At 46.1% G+C, this 16,693-nt stretch overlaps 1 protein-coding gene across 1 annotated transcript in view; it reads right to left on the reverse strand.

The window, feature by feature from the left end:
• Positions 1-14,879: 14,879 nt before the first annotated feature.
• LOC147095543 (H-2 class II histocompatibility antigen, A-U alpha chain-like) overlaps positions 14,880-16,693 on the reverse strand; it is a 104,682-nt gene continuing 102,868 nt past the window's right edge. The window contains exon 5 of the mRNA XM_085974666.1: positions 14,880-15,274. The gene's annotated coding sequence lies outside the window, so the exon portion shown is untranslated. The remainder of the gene's footprint in view (positions 15,275-16,693) is intronic.

Here is a 16,693-nt window from a genome sequence, read left to right on the forward strand (position 1 = left end):
GGAAGAGAGAGAGCGACGGGGGAGGGAAGAGAGAGAGCGACGGGGGGGAAGAGAGAGAGCGACGGGGGGGAAGAGAGAGAGCGACGGGGGGGAAGAGAGAGAGAGCGACGGGGGGGGGAAGAGAGAGAGCGACGGGGAGGGAAGAGAGAGCGCGACGGGGGGGAAGAGAGAGAGCGCGACGGGGGGGAAGAGAGAGAGCGCGACGGGGGGAAGAGAGAGAGCGCGACGGGGGGAAGAGAGAGAGCGCGACGGGGGAGGAGAGAGCGCGACGGGGGAAGAGAGAGCGCGACGGGGGGAAGAGAGAGCGCGACGGGGGGGAAGAGAGAGCGCGACGGGGGGGAAGAGAGAGCGCGACGGGGGGAAGAGAGAGAGCGCGACAGGGTGAAGAGAGAGAGCGTGACGGGGGGAAGAGAGAGAGCGCGACGGGGGGAAGAGAGCGCGACGGGGGGAAGAGAGAGAGCGCGACGGGGGGAAGAGAGAGAGCGCGACGGGGGGAAGAGAGAGAGCGCGACGGGGGGAAGAGAGAGAGCGCGACGGGGGGAAGAGAGAGAGCGCGACGGGGGGGAAGAGAGAGCGCGATGGGGGGAAGAGAGAGAGCGCGACGGGGGGGGAAGAGAGCGCGACGGGGGGAAGAGAGAGAGCGCGACGGGGGGAAGAGGGAGCGCGACGGGGTAAGAGAGAGAGCGCGACGGGGGGAAGAGAGAGCGCGACGGGGGAAAGAGAGAGAGCGCGATGGGGGGAAGAGAGAGAGCGCGACGGGGGGAAGAGAGAGAGAGCGACGGGGGGAAAGAGAGAGAGCGCGACGGGGGGAGAGAGAGAGCGCGACGGGGGGAAAGAGAGAGAGCGCGCGACGGGGGGGGAAAGAGAGAGAGCGCGACGGGGGGGAAGAGAGAGAGCGCGACGGGGGGAAGAGAGAGAGCGCGACGGGGGGAAGAGAGAGAGAGCGACGGGGGGAAAGAGAGAGAGCGCGACGGGGGAAAGAGAGAGAGAGCGCGACGGGGGGAAAGAGAGAGAGCGCGCGACGGGGGGGAAAGAGAGAGAGCGCGACGGGGGGGAAGAGAGAGAGCGCGACGGGGGGGAAGAGAGACAGCGCGACGGGGGGGAAGAGAGACAGCGCGACGGGGGGGTGAGAGAGAGCGCAACGGAGGGGGGGGGGGAAGGTGGCCCGATGGACCCCTGCGAAGGAAGGAAGAAGGTAAGCTCTCCCACCTCTTCACTCTTTCCCTCCCTGTCCCGCCCCTTCACTCTTTCCCTCCCTCACCCTCTCTCCCTCCCCCGTCTCTCCCTGCTTTACTCTCCCTCCCCCTCTCCTCACACTCTCCCTCCCTCACCCTCTCTCTCCCTGCCCGTCTCTCCCTGCTTTACTCTCACCCTCCCTCCCCCCCTCTCCCTGCCCTCCCCCCTCTCGCTCCCCCTCCCCCCACCCTCCCTCGCTCCCCCACCCTCTCGCTCCCCCCACCCTCTCTCCCCTCCCCCCACCCTCCCTCGCTCCCCACCCTCTCGCTCCCCCCACCCTCTCTCCCCTCCCCCCACCCTCCCTCGCTCCCCCACCCTCTCTCCCCTCCCCCACCCTCCCCCCACCCTCTATCCCCTCCCCCCACCCTCTCCCCGCTCCCCTCCCCCTCTCTCTCTGCTCCCCCACCCTCTCTCTCTCCCCCCCCCCGCGATTTCCCGAGGCTCTCCCCCCCGCGATTTCCCGAGGCCCTCCCCCCCCCGCGCGATTTCCCGAGGCTCTCCCCCCCCCCGCGATTTCCCGAGGCTCTCCCCCCCCCCCCCCCGCGATTTCCCGAGGCTCTCCCCCCCGCGATTTCACGAGGCTCTCCCCCCCCGCGATTTCACGAGGCTGTGTGCTGGCGTCACGGGGGCCGTGCGCATGCGTGCCGGCGTCAAGGCGGCTGCGCAACGGCCGTGCGCATGCGTGGTTGCCGTTTAATAAAACGCCAGAGCGGGCTCTCGCGGGCGGGCGGCGCATGCGCGGTCAGTGCCAGCGGCGCGAGGCGGCCCGCGGGGAGTCGGCAGGGAAACCCCGCGGGCTGGCGGCCGTTACAGCGGGGAGTAGGCAGGGAAACCCCGCGGGCTGGCGGCCGTTAGAGCGGCTCACTTCGGGCCCCGACACCGTCAAACCTGAGAGGGGGAAGTAGAGAGGGAAGAGGAGAAGGAGAGAGAGGGAAGAGGAGAAGGAGAGGGAGAGAGGGAAGAGAGAGAGATAGAGAAATTTTTGGAGCTTCAGGCCTGCCTGCAGCGGGCCTGGAGACCAGCACCGAGTCCCCCCTGCGCGAGGATGAGGAGGAGGGAGGGGGGGTTGCTAAACACAATATAAAACTGAAATAAATTGTTAATTAATTCACTAACACATAATTCAAATATTTACCTTAGTTCTCTAACACACAGAAAGTGTGGGGGAAAAAATTGTGGAAAAATCAAGATGGCGGCCACTCACCTCGGTTCAGAAGGATAAGGCCAGCCCACACACGCACCGATTGGTCGACCGGTCAGGTCACCGAAGCGTAGGATTGGTCAATCGTCGAGTCACTCGACACTCAACTGTAGGAAGACCTCGACGTCACACGGTCGCTAATGAGATGCTAATGAGCGGAACGCTGAACGTTTTTGGGATACCGCGGGTGGGATTTTTGTCCGGCCGAAACGTAAATAGGCCGATGACCAGTCCGGAATCGCAAGCTTTCTTTTGAGGCGACGCGTGCGTCGGTACGCTCTGTAACTTCCAAACGCATCGAGACCAGGCGGACAGACAGACAGACAGACAGACAGACAGACAGAAGAGCCACTTTATATATATAGATACTGTGTGCATTGCTGTACAGACAGTTTAACTTGCTTTTAATAGGATTTGCTCTCACTTTATGTTTAACCATCGTTTTAGACTTCTGTTCTATAACTATTTATTCCCTTTACATGAAAGTCCTCTCTTACTTTATTCTTTCCTATGCTCTCTTTTCCTGTTTTGTTTATATTTAGGCTGGTTATGTTTCTTGTAGATCCCTCCCCCCATCTTACTAGTTAAAAGCCTGTGCCTCAAACAGTTTCCCTCCTCCCGTCCCCTTTATACAATTACTCTATCTATTTTCCTCAGAGGTTTTTGTTTACCTTCAAAATTAAATGTTTTATTTCCAAAGATAACAACAACAACTTGTATTTATATAGCGACTTTAACGTAGTAAAACGTCCCAAGGCACTGCACAGGAGTATTTTAAGATAAAAAATTTGACATTGATCCACATAGGGATAAATTAGGGCAGGTGACCAAAGCTTGGTCAAAGAGATAGGTTTTAAGGATTGTCTTAAAGGAGGAGAGCGGTAGCGAGGTGGACAGGTTTGGGCAGGGAATTCCAGAGCTTAGGGCCTAGGCAACAGAAGGCACGGCCACCAAAGGCTGAGTGATTATAATCAGGGATCCTCAAGAGGGCAGAATTAGAGGAGCGCAGCTACCTGAAGGAGATTACAGAGATAGGAAGGGGCGAGGCCATGGAAGGATTTGAAAACAAGGATGAGAATTTTGAAATCGAGGCACTGCTTAACCGGGAGCCAATGTAGGTCAGTGAGCACAGGGGTGATGGGCGAGTTAGGACACGGGCAGCCGAGTTTTGTATGACCTCAAGTTTATGTAGGGTGGAATGTGGGAGGCCAGCCAGGAGTGCGTTGGAATAGTCAAGTCTAGAGGTAACAAAGGCATGGATGAGGGTTTCAGCAGGGGATGAGCTGAGGCAAGGGTGGAGACGGGCAAGTTTATGGAGGTGGAAGTAGGCGGCCTTTGTCATGCTGCAGATGTGTGGTCGGAAGCTCATTTCAGACTCAAATATGACACCAATGTTGCGACCAGTGTGGTTCAGCTTCAGGCAGATGTTAGGGAGAGGGATGGAGTCAGTGGCTAGGGAACGGAGTTTGTGGCAGGGACCGAAAACAATGGCTTCGGCCTTCACAATATTTAATTGGAGAAAATTTCAGCTCATCCAGAACTGTATGTCGGACAAGCAGTCTGACAATTTAGAAACCGTGGAGGGGTTGAGAGAAGAGGTGGTGAGGTAGAGCTGGGTGTCATCAGCGTACATGTGGAAACTGATGCTGTGTTTTCAGATGATGTCACCAAGGGGCAACATGTAGCTGAGAAATGGGAGGGGGCCAAGGATAGATCCTTGGGGAACACCAGAGGTAACGATGCAAGAACGGGAAGAGAAGCCAATCCCGGTGATTCTCTGGTTACAATTAGATAGATAAGAATGGATAAAATCAGATTAGAAGAAAGGAAACTGTCCGCCTTGTCATACACTGTCCCCGTCGAACCAGTAATTTATAAAAAGTGAGATTTTTTTTAAACACAGTGAATTATGATGATCTGGAATGCAGTGCCTGAAAGGGTAGTGCAAGCAGATTCAATAGTAACTTTCAAAGCAATTCGACATATATTTGGAGGATAATTTGCAGGGCTATGGGGAAAGAGCAGTGTAATGGGACTAATTGGATAGCTCTTTGAAAGAGCTGGCAGAGGTATGATGGGCTGAATGGTCTCCTGTGGTACAAGATTCTATATCCTCTTCACCAGAGTCCGTCTACTTCCACTTCCATAATATTGCCTGTCTCCACCCCTGCCTCAGCCCATCTGCTGCTGAAACCCACATCTATGCCTTGTTACCTCTAGACCCGACTATTCCAATGTTCTCCTGGCCACCCTCCCATTCTCCCCTCTCCGTAAACTTCAACTCAACCAAAACTTTGTTGCCCATCAACCATGGCTCAGTTGGTAGCACCCTTGCCTCTGAGTCAGAAGGTTGTGGGTTCAAGTCCCACTCCAGAGACTTGAGCACAAAAATCTAAGCTGAACTCCAGTGCAGTGCTGAGGGAGCGCTTCACTGTCGGAGGTGCCGTCTCTCAGATGAGACGCTAAACCGATGCCTCGTTTGCCCTCTCAGGTGGACGCAAAAGATCATATGGCATTATTTCGAAGATGAGCAGGGGAATTATCCCCGGTGTCCTGGTCACTATTTATCCCGCAAACAACATACAGATTATCTGGTCATCATCATATTGCTGTTTGTGGGAGCTTGCTGTGTGCAACATGGCTGCCGTGTTTCCCACATTACAACAGTGATATAAGAACATAAGCAATAGGAGCAGGAGAAGGCCATTCAGCCATCGAGCTTGCCCCACCATTCAATAAGATCATGGCTGATCAGATCTTGGCTTCAACGCCACTTTCCCGCCCACTCCCCATAATCCTCGACTCCCCTGTAGCTCAAATATGTCTACCTCCGCCTTGATATATTCAATGACTTTGCCTCCACAGCTCTCTGGGGTAGAGAATTCCAAAGAGTCACAACACTCAGAAGAAATTCCTCCTCATCTCTGTCTTAAATAGTTGACACCTTATCCTGAAACTGTGCCCCCTAGTTCTAGATTCCCCCATGAGGGGAAACATCCTCTTTGCAACTACCCTGTCAAGCCCCCTCAGAATCTTATATGTTTCAATAAGATCCCCTCTCATTCTTCTAAACTCCAGTGTGTATAGGCTCAACCTGCTCAAACTTTCTTCATAAGACAACCCCTTCATCTCAGGAATTAACCTCGTGAACTTTCTCTGAACTGCCTCCAATGCAAGTACTGTATATCCTTCCTTAAATAAGGAGACCAAAACTGTACGCAGTACTCCAGGTGTGGTCTCACCAATAGACTGTACAGTTGTAACAGGACTTCCCTACTTTTATACACCATTCCGTTTGCAATAAAGGCCAACACTGCATTTGCCTTCCTAATTACTTGCTGTACCTGCATGCTAACTTTTTGTGCTTCATGTACAAGGACCCCCAGATCCCTACCTCAGCATTTTGTAATCTCTCCCTAATTAAATAATAATTTGCTTTTTTATTTCCGTACCAAAGTTGATAACCTCACATTTGCCCACATTATACTCCATCTGCCAGATTTTTGCCCACTCACTTAGCCTATCTATATCCCTTTGGAGATTCTTTGCGTCTTCCACACAATTTGCTTTCTCACCTATCTTTGTATCATCAGCAAATTTGGCTACATTACACTCGGTCTCTTCATCCAAGTCATTAATATAGATTGTAAATAGTTGAGGCCCCAGCACTGATCCCTGCGGCACCCCGCTAGTTACAGTTTGTCAACCTGAAAATGACCCATTTATCCCGACTCTCTGTTTTCTGTTAGTTAGCCAATCCTCTATCCATGCTGTGAGCTCTTATCTTGTGTAGTAAACTTTTATGTGTCACCTTATCGAATGCCTTCTGGAAATCCAAATACACAACATTTACTGGTTCCTCTTTATCCACCCTGCTCGTTACATCCTCAAAGAACTCCAGCAAACATGATTTCCCTTTCACTTTGCTTGACTATATTATGATTATCTAAATGTCCTGCTACCACTTCCTTAATGATGGACTCCAGCATTTTCCCAATGACAGATGTTAGGCTAACTGGTCGATAGTTGCCTGCTTTCTGTCTCCCTCCTTTCTTAAATAGGGGCATTACATTTGCGGTTTTCCAGTCTGCTGGGACCTCTCAAGAATCCAGGGAATTTTGTTAGATTTCAACCAATGCACCCACTATCTCAGCAGCCCCCTCTTTTAAGACTCTAGGATGCAGGCCATCGGGTCCAGGGGACTTGGCCACCTCTAGTCCCATTAGTTTGCCTAGTACTTTCTCTCTAGTAATAGTGATTGTTTTAATTTCCACCCCCCCACCCCAATAACCCCTTGATTATCCATTATTGGGATGCTTTTAGTGTCTTCTACCGTGAAGACCGATACAAAATATTTGTTCAAATGTCAGGTTCATAATGCAGTAGAGAATCAAGCAGAATACAGAAAGTGCAGAGGAGAACTGAAAAAGGAAAAAAAGAGGGGAAAAGAGTGTGTTTGAGAATAGACTTGTAGGTAACATAAAAGAGAACACAAAAGCCTTTTATAAACATATAAATAGTAAAAGGCTAGTCAAAGGAAGGGTGGGGCTGATTAGGGCCCAAAAACGAGATCGTCCTGTGGAGGCAGAGGGCATGGCTGAGGTACTAAATGAGTACTTTGCATCTGTTGGTACATGGAACTCGGCTAATTTGGATTCTGAAAGGTGTTCATTTTTAGCTCATTCAATATAGAGCAAAAATAGTGATTGCCATCATTGAAGAGTGAAACAGAGCAAGAGATACAGATTTCACTTAGCAACAGTCAGCTTGTTCAAGTGACCAGTTTCAGGCCCTTGGGACTGAAACTGGGATTCCTGCCAATAGGATGTTCAACAAGGGCATTGCAACCTACGCAAAGGAATGTTGATGTATATTGCCAAAAATATTGATATGCGAATGTTGTAAAGAAATGCAAACTGTGTGTAAGAATCGGCTGAAGGGTGCTGCACTAACTGGAGACTACAATATAAAGCAAGGCCATTTCCAGTTAGATAAAGAGATCAGTGTATAAAAAAAGCTTTTGTGTTAAGTTTTAGAAGAGAGAATCTACAAGGATGAGTGCATGCCTACATTCAAATCTGCTGACAAAACTCTGCTTGTAAACTGAAGAAGTTATACTCCACTTTTAGTATGTTTATGTTAAAGTAGGAAAAATAAAGTAATTATAACCATAAGACTGAATGTATTACGACTCAAGTGAACAATGGAGGATTGTTTAAAACAACATTTGGCTAGCTGAGTGAAGGACCTGAATGTGTTGCTATCTGAAAACTGGGGGCATCGAGAGCGGACTGAAGTCGAACCTCAACCATCAAAAACTCATCGCGAATGAGCTCTGAGACAGGAGGTAGCCTACTTTCACCGTTGACATACCAAGGAAACACAGCAGGACTCAGGATAAAGAATGCATACACGTGTGAGTTGTATTCAATTTGATAAGGGAGTACAGCAGATACCAAGTTATATGGTGTTTTAACGAGACAGTGGCTGGAGATCACAGTGCTAATCATATAGTCCTCAATATTTTATAGGCATCCTAGAAAAGGGGAGGTTGTTGTAAGTGGAGAAATTGGAGACTGATCACCTCCAATAAAGACGGAGTCCAAGAAGGGGAGGGCCAAACCGAGAACAGCTAAAAATAAACAATAATAAAGGAGTATTATCGTGGATGCTGTGGACAGAAAGTTATGTCCAAAAGCACCCTAAGGAAGGACCTTTTGAGGAGCATAACAATGATAATTGAAATGTAAATGAAAAAAATAAGAAAGCAAAAAAGGTCAAATGCATAATGGCAATGGTGCAGATAATAAACAGTTTGAATGAGAAATTTACTAAACAGAATAGCCAGGTTCAGACTCTTTAGGCACAAGTAGAGAGATTTAAAAACAAATTGGGTGCTGTACAGGCAGAACGTAGATTAGCTGCTGACCAATGGTTGGAGATGCACCAGGTAATAACTCAATTATGCGTCCAGCTGCAGAGTTCTTCAGAAATAATAGTTAAGACGCAGGGAAAATTGGATGATACCAAAATAGCTTATCAAGAACTATGGAATTTGTCACAGGGAACCAAGGATAGACTGGTGGTAAGGCGATGGAGAGAGGAGAGATGGCAAGAGCAGAGAACAAGAGAAAGACTAAAGAATTAAGAATTAAAAGTTAGAGTGGCAGCCTTGTCCTTTGGCACTCATGAGGAGGAATCCAGTAGTGATGATGACGAGGATGATCCAGTCCTCCCAACAGCATCCCTACAGTTCAGAAGACCACGGAAGGTGGAGGTTTCGGATGCCAAGCATGGGGAGGGGAGGGGCGGGGGGGCGGTGGTGGGGGGGAAGTGATACTTCTAGTATCAGTAGTAATCCAGGGAGTGTCGCCAATTATACCCGGTCTAAAACAAGTGATAGTACGGGGTTATACAGATGTGTTGAGATGGCAGCCACAGTTATCAAATACCTGCACACAGGAGGGACGACAAACGGGAAAAGTCGAGTAGTGTATGCATATGAAGATAAAGAAGTAAGTCGGGATCTGACCCTTTCAGAATTGTGCCAACTCAGTGGCCAATTACCCACATATGAGAATAGGAGACCCAACTCAGTTATTAAATAAAGTTCGATTGCTATAGCAGGCACACAGCTTGACAGACAAGGATGCTTTTCTACTGCTGCAAGCTGCTTTACCTCCAGGCATGATGTTGCCTCATAAGTTTGTTGTGTAAATAGCAGCTACTAAAATACACGGGATTGAACACTTGATGTGTAACAAAAGGGGTTAGGAAAAGGAGAAAGAAGTTAAAAAGCCCGCAGCCACAGCTAAAGAAATAGGATCACTGTGAGGAAGAAATAGAATAAGCATCTTCAGCATGTTTTATTTTCATTTTAAAAAAAGGAAAACATTTCCAAAAGTGTGTGTGAATGTTTCTTGGCTCGCGATCAGGGAATATCACACAGATTTTGGCACATAAGCCATTTCAGGGATCAATGGAAGGAAAAATAGGGGAGACTGATCACCTCCAATAGGGGCCAAATCCAAAGGGGCAAGGGCCAGGGATAAGAAATCAGTGTCGTTTTCGAGCAGTCCAGACATAGACTCATATCAAAAGGCGACAGAATTAAGGGTGACAGACTCAAACAATGTTGAGAGAGCCAGAGATAAGAAATTGTTATTATGGCCCAGAATTTGCAGTCGGGATGGAGGCAAACTGGCAGCGTTCACCGTCATTCCACCTTTGAAACTGACTGCAACTTCAGGATTTGGCGCATGAGCAGGCACATATGGAAATCCTGAAGTTGGGGGTCTATCAATATCAGCTCCGAAACAGGCTGCGCTGTGCTGCCCCCCCACCCTCACCCCAATAGAGCCAGCAATCTGTGTAATCAACCAAATCAGGGAAACTGATGAAAACTTCAGCCCTCCACAGTAATTACACTGTTAAATTCCCCACTCACTAAAAGTTAGACCCAAAGGGATTAGGTGTAACTGGGGTTTTAACAGCATTATCATAGAATGATTACAGCCACTTGGCCCACCGAGCCCGTGCCGGCTCTCTACAAGAACACTTCAGCTAGTCCCACTTCTCCGCTAAAGGAATGGTAAGGGCCTGGAAAACTAATTTTAATTTTGTGCAGTGTGAAATTTATCCATTTGAATAAAAGTTACTTTTAAGAAACTTCAAAAACATTTTAAAAATTAATTTTTTTTTTCAGGTTTGTCTTTACCCCAGGTGAGAGCCCCCATTTTTAGAAAGTTAGAATTTCAAGAGCTTATTCACTTCCTTGTTCGCTGTGTGAGAATTCTGCATTTTGATTGGCTGCTGAGACAGCCTGTTGACATCACATGCAAGGGGACCCCCACTATACTCCATTGATCCTTGTGCAAAGTGACTTCTGGGCCAGCAGCAAATGTCTTTGCTTCGCTGCTGACCGCAAATTCCGGGCCTATATTTTCAAGTTGCATGAAAGTGTGAATATTTGTTTGGGTATATTCCTTTCAATTTAAGATTGTGCATCCAGAAGTTGGGTAAAAAACTTTGAATTGTATTTTAAGTTAAAAATGCTGGTGTGGATTTATTTTGACTAATATTTACTTGTGCAACTGAGAAAAGCAACAAAAAGTTTGTTTTACAAAAGGTAAATTTCAGTCCCAAGCTTCGGGCTTGAAGTTATGGTTGCCATGATGTCTGGTAGAAAATGAATTTGAACGCTTCAAAACATTGGACAAGAGTTCTCAGCCCCTCAAAATCAGCTTTTCTCCAATCTATTAACCTGAGGCATGATTACACATATTTAATAATTCATTAGAAAAAGGTGTAGTGCCAGAGGACTAGTGGATAGCTAACGTAATACCTATATTTAAGGGGGAATAGAACATGTCCAGGGAATTATGGACCAGTCAGCTTAACATTGGTGGTAGGAAAAAAATGGAATCCCTACTAAAGGAGAAAATAGAAGAACATCTAGAAACCAAAAACTTAATTATGAATAGTCAGCATGGATTTCAAAATGTAAAGTCTTGCTTGACCAACCTCATTGAATATTTTGAAGAGGTAACAGAGAGAGTAGACAATGGGAATGCAGTAGATGTAATTTATCTAGATTTTCAAAAGGCCTTCAATAAAGTACCCCATAATAGATTGATGAACAAGGTCAGAGAATGCAGAGTCAGGGGACAAGGAGCAGAATGGAGAGTGTAGGGGTAAAAGGCAGCAATTCACAGTGGCAGCGGTATTCCACAAGGATCAGTGCTGGTATCACTGTTGTTCACAATTTATATTAACGATTTAGACTTTGGAATCATAAACACAATTTCTAAATTTGCAGATGACACTAAATTGGTGGCGATAGTCAATACTGAGGAGGACTGCAACAAATTACAGGAGGACATTAATAAACTTGCAGAATGGGCATATAATTGGCAAATGAAGTTCAACACATAAATGTGAGGTATTACATTTTGGTAGGAAGAAATAGGGAGGTCACTTATTACGTAGAGGGTGCGAGCCTAGGTGGGGTAGAGGAGCAAAGGGATCTCGGAGTACAAATACACAAATCACTAAAAGTTGTGCCACAGGTTAGCAATGCCATAAAAAAAAGCAAACCCAGCACTAGGGTTTATTGCTAGAGGGATAGAATTGAAAAGTAGGGAAGTTAGGCTAAACCTGTATCTAACCTTGGTTATACCACACTTAAGAGTACTGTGTGCAGTTCTGGTCGCCATATTATAAAAAGGATATAGAGGCACTGGAGAGGGTGCAGAGAAGATTTACAAGGATGGTATCAGAAATGTGAGGGTATACATATCAGGAAAGGATGAACAGGCTGGGTCTCTTTTCTCTTGAAAAAAGGAAGCTGAGGGGTGACCTAAGAGATCTTTAAAATTATGAAAGGTTTTGATAGAGTGGCTAGAGAGTGTTTCCACTTGTGGGGAAGAGCATAATTAGAGGCCATCAATATAAGATAGTCACCAAGAAATCCAATAGGGAATTCAGAAGAAGCTTCTTTACCCAAAGAGTGGTGAGAATATGGAACTCGCTACCACAGGGAGTGGTTGAAGCGAATAGTATAGATGCATTTAACGGGAGGCTGGACAAACATATGAGGGAGAAGGGAATAGAGGGTTATGCTGATAGATTTAGATGAGGAAAGATGGGAGGAGGCTCGAGTGGAGCATAAACACCGACCGGCATGGACTGTTTGGGCTGAATGGTCTGTTTCTGTGCCGTATATCCGATGTAATCCAATGATTCCCTCCATCAGATTTTCTATTAATTTCTGTAAGAGACGTGTGATCCTTTCCTATCAGATTTTCTTTCTCCGCTCCACTTGGCAATGTTTAATGCCCAGACGGCAAAGGCACAAATCAGCCCCACTGAATCTCCATTACCTGCTCTGCACTGAACTGATTTTTCTCATTAACACTATTAATCTCAATATTCATCTGCTTTTTGATCTGTTTTTCTGTAGGGGTCACATTGTGGGACTTAGAAACACTGCGAAAAGACCTTGATAAGCGATCTCAACATAAGACAGACTTTCTCATCATTACATCCGACTCCATTGAGAAGAAAGCCTCTGCACTGAATGTGAACGCATCATTGAAAGCAAGTTTCTTGGGTGGATTGGTAGAAAACAGAGCTCGAAGCAGCAGGCCCGAGTGACCCTTCAGTACTGAACAACAACCAGATTTGAGCAGCTGACAATGAGCCACTTAGGGCGGCAGAATGTAACCTACCCGTATGTGTTTGATCAGGGGACAGCAACTCACGTGGTTACAGCAGTATGTATGGGGCTCAGGCTTTCTTTGTGTTTGATCGAGTTACACCCATGGGTTAGATTATTTCAGATGGGATTGCGTCGTCTTAAAACAAACTATGTTTGCTCACTTGAGTAGTAATGAGTTCAATGTTCTGGTTATAATCATTTTATTCTTTAACTTTAGCATAGAAAGCAATTTACAAGCAGAGTATAGTCACAGATAGAGCACGTAAACTTAGGCATGGGTCCTTTCGTACTCTCGAACAAAGGAAAAAGCTTACATTTATGCATTGCTTTATCATCAAACTGGCACAGGCATTGCCTAATATGGTAGTCTCTGGCTACTGCATAGTGCAGACACAAGTCTGCATTTTCTTCAACATACATCAACGTCAGAAGCATGTAACCATAAGACTAAATTCATTACTCAGTAGTTCTGATGAAAGGCCAATGACCTGAAACGTTAACTCTGTTTCTCTCTCCACAGATGCTGCCTCACCTGCTGAGTATTTCCAGCATTTTCTGTTTTTATATCGGATTTCCAGCATCCGCAGTATTTTGCTTTTGTATTAGAGAAGCTGGGATTGTTCTACTTAGAGCAGAGAAGGTTAAGGGGAGATTTGAAGAGGTGTTCAGAATCATGTTAGAGTAAATAAGGAGAAACTGTTTCCAGTGGCAGAAGGGTCAGTAACCAGAGGACACAAATGTAAGATAATTGACAAAAGAACCAGAAGTGACATGAGGAAAAAAAAATTTACGCAGCGAGTTATTACGATGTGGACTGCTCTGCTTGAAAGTGGTGGAAGCAGCTTCAATAGTAACTTTCAAAAGGGAATTGGATGGGGGAAAAATTTGCAGGGCTATGGGGAAAGAACAAGTAAGTGGGACTAATTGGATAACTCTTTCAAAGAGTTGGCACAGGCACAATGGCCTCCTTCTGTGCTATACGCTTCTATACCTGCTAGAGCAGGTCAGAGGCTCGGTATCCTACAGTGAGTGACTAACCTCCTACAAGGCTCAAGTCAGGAGTTTGAAGGAATACTGTCCACTTGCCTGGAGGGGTGCAGCTGCAACAACACTCAAGAAGCTCAACACCATCTAGGACAGAGCAGTTCACCGGAACAGAATCTCGGTCATCAGGCTGAATATCCAGCCCCTCCACCACCGTGCTCCGTGGCTGCAGTGTATATGATCTACAAGATGCACTGCAGCAACTCGGCAAGGCTTCTTCAACATCACCTCCCAAACCCGTGACCTTTACCACCTAGAAGGACAAGGGCAGCAGTAGCATTGGAACACCATAACCTCCAAGTTCCCCTTGAAGTCACACACCATCCTGACTTGGAAATATATCGCCGTTTCTTCATCGTCTCTGGGTCAAAAACCTGGAACTCCCTAGTTAACAGAATTGTGGGAGTACCTTCACCACACAGACTGCAACAGTTCAAGAAGACATGCCACCACCTTCTCAAAGCAACTAGGAATGGGGGGGGAGGGGGGAGTGCAGAAAGCAGCCTTTCCAGCAGAGGGGGGGGGGGGGAAAGAGTGCAGAAAGCAGCCTTTCCAGCGATGCCCACATCCCAAGAACAAAAAAAAATGCAGAAATGCAGCAGCAGAAAGCAAGGCACCAAAGCAAATGCAGATACAGCAAAGCAAAAAGCACGAAAAAGAATATTAAACACTATATTAAACTGTGAACCACCCCTTCAAGAATCACGCTTCTACTGGCCAGAGCAGGAAATCCCAGCAACAGCTGTTCGAAATGGGTGAGGAGTCTGAGGGAGCAAACATCTGATTAAGATTGCTGATTTCAGTGTGGAACCAATTTACATGCAATTGACTAAAGTGAATAAATGCAATGAGGATCAAACATTCTCCATGCAAGTCTCAACTAGCTGGTAATTTTAATTTTAATTGCAGAATTTGGCACCTTATGACCGAGTGCTTAGGCCTACTAGTCCAGTTTGATGAGCTAGAGTGCATTGGTCACAGTGCATTAATGCTGAATTGGCCCTTTTATATCCAGTATCCAAAGGGTCTTTCACCCAGCCAAGTGTCTTCAAGAAATCAAAGTTAATTTACGCTATTTATTGTCATCCAATGATTCACTTATTTTAAAATCTCTCTTTTTTATTGTAGTATTCACATTATATTTGTTATATTGTAAAAGAAAACTTGAACACAAAGTAATAAGCTAACAGTATTTATTGTACAATAGATTGCAGAACAGGGATTTCTGGAACATTGAAAATCTAACAGGAAAATGAGCTAACAAAATGCAGACACTGGTACAGTTTTAATAAATCAAGATTCCATCAGCATATTAATGAGCTGGCCTTGTTATATTACATGATTTGTATGTTAACATTCAGGGACAGGAGACATTCTGCTAATGAAAATAAAAGGCGATTACAAAATCTGAAGACATTAGTAGATTTCCACCCAGTCATAGTCAATAGCTTACATCAGACTACATCATAGGCCAGTTCTGAATTATTGAAGAAACAACTTTTAGCTTGGTACAGTTTCACAGAACCTGCTGCTGTGACTTTCTGCATCTTCTTTCTGCATCTCAATGGAAGTACCTGAACAGGAAAAAAGACCAATCACAAAGGCATCAATAAACCATAAGAGTACTGACTTCAGTTATCTGTTCATTCTCCTTGTTACATGGGCTACGTGTGGAATATCAATTAAAATATAATGTACACTGTTTAGTGTAACAGACAAATTTTTTGCATGAGTGGGATGGCTATGATTTTTATAATATAATGAAATGCCAAAAGTTTGGTTACTGCTAAACTTGCCATCCACCATCTATCTATATATAATATAGGATCGTTCTGTCTGTCTGTCCTCCGGTGTACGTCTGTCCGGCTATGCACTCGAAAGTTATAGAGCGTACCTACGCGTGCGTTACCTCCAAAGAAAGCTTACGGTTCCGGGATGGTCGTAAGCATATTTACTTTTCGGTCGGACGAAAATTGTTTGCGCCTTATGCAAAAAACCTTCAAAATTAAACTCATTATCTGCTAATTAGCATTGATTGACTGACGTCAAGGTTCGACCAATCCTGTGCCGTCACCATTGACCAATCCTACAGTTCAGTCGCCTGATCGTTGGCCAATCGCTGCGTCTGTGGGCGGGACTAATCGTTTTCATCTCAGGGATGTGGCAGCCATTGCCTCAAGCTAAAAACCCCATTTACTTCCAGCTCAAAATCTGCTGATCCGGCTTCGAAAAAGTTAGTATCTCTTATGTTATTTTTAAAAGATTTACCAAAAACCTTTTATAAGTACTTTCACTTTCATTTTTCAAGGTATTAAAAGGTAGAAATGTTGCCCGGCAGCAGATTGAGAGAGGGACACAGAGACAGGGCCCAAAAGCCTGGGACTCGATTTAAAATGTTGCCCGGCACCAGATTCACAGAGGGACACAGAGAGGCCCCAAAGCCTGGGACTCGATTTAGACTGCCCGGCCCAGAACAGCCCTGGCAAAGCCGGGCTCCCCCAGCTAGTATATAAATAAAACGGTCTGTCTGTCTGTCTGGCTATACAATCAAAGGTTATAGAGTGTACCTACACATGTGTTATATCAAAAGAAAGCTTATGATTATCGAAACCTCATAAGCGTATTTACTTTTTGAAATTGTTCAGGCAGTATACAAAAAACCTTCAAAATTCCACTCATTAGCATTGAGTGACGTGAAGGTTGACCAATCCTGTGACATGATGATTGACCAATCCTACAGTTCAGTCACCTGATGGTTGACCAATCGGTGCGTGTGTGGGCGGACTAATCATTCTCAGCTCACGGATCCGGCAGCCATTACACACCAGCCGGGCCTGAAGCTAAAAATATGGTAATCGAGGTCAGTATCTTTTTAAAAAAAAATAAGATTTACCAAAAATGTTTTATAACTACTTTAACTTTCATCTTTGAAGGTATTAAAAGCTAGAAATGTTTAGGTTAAAAAAGTGGAAAATACCCGAGGCCCCGGGGCC

The sequence above is a fragment of the Somniosus microcephalus genome, unplaced genomic scaffold, assembly GCF_052327205.1.
Source record: "Somniosus microcephalus isolate GS21.2 unplaced genomic scaffold, FLI_Smic_1.0 unresolved_chr1, whole genome shotgun sequence".
Lineage (NCBI taxonomy): Eukaryota > Metazoa > Chordata > Chondrichthyes > Squaliformes > Somniosidae > Somniosus > Somniosus microcephalus.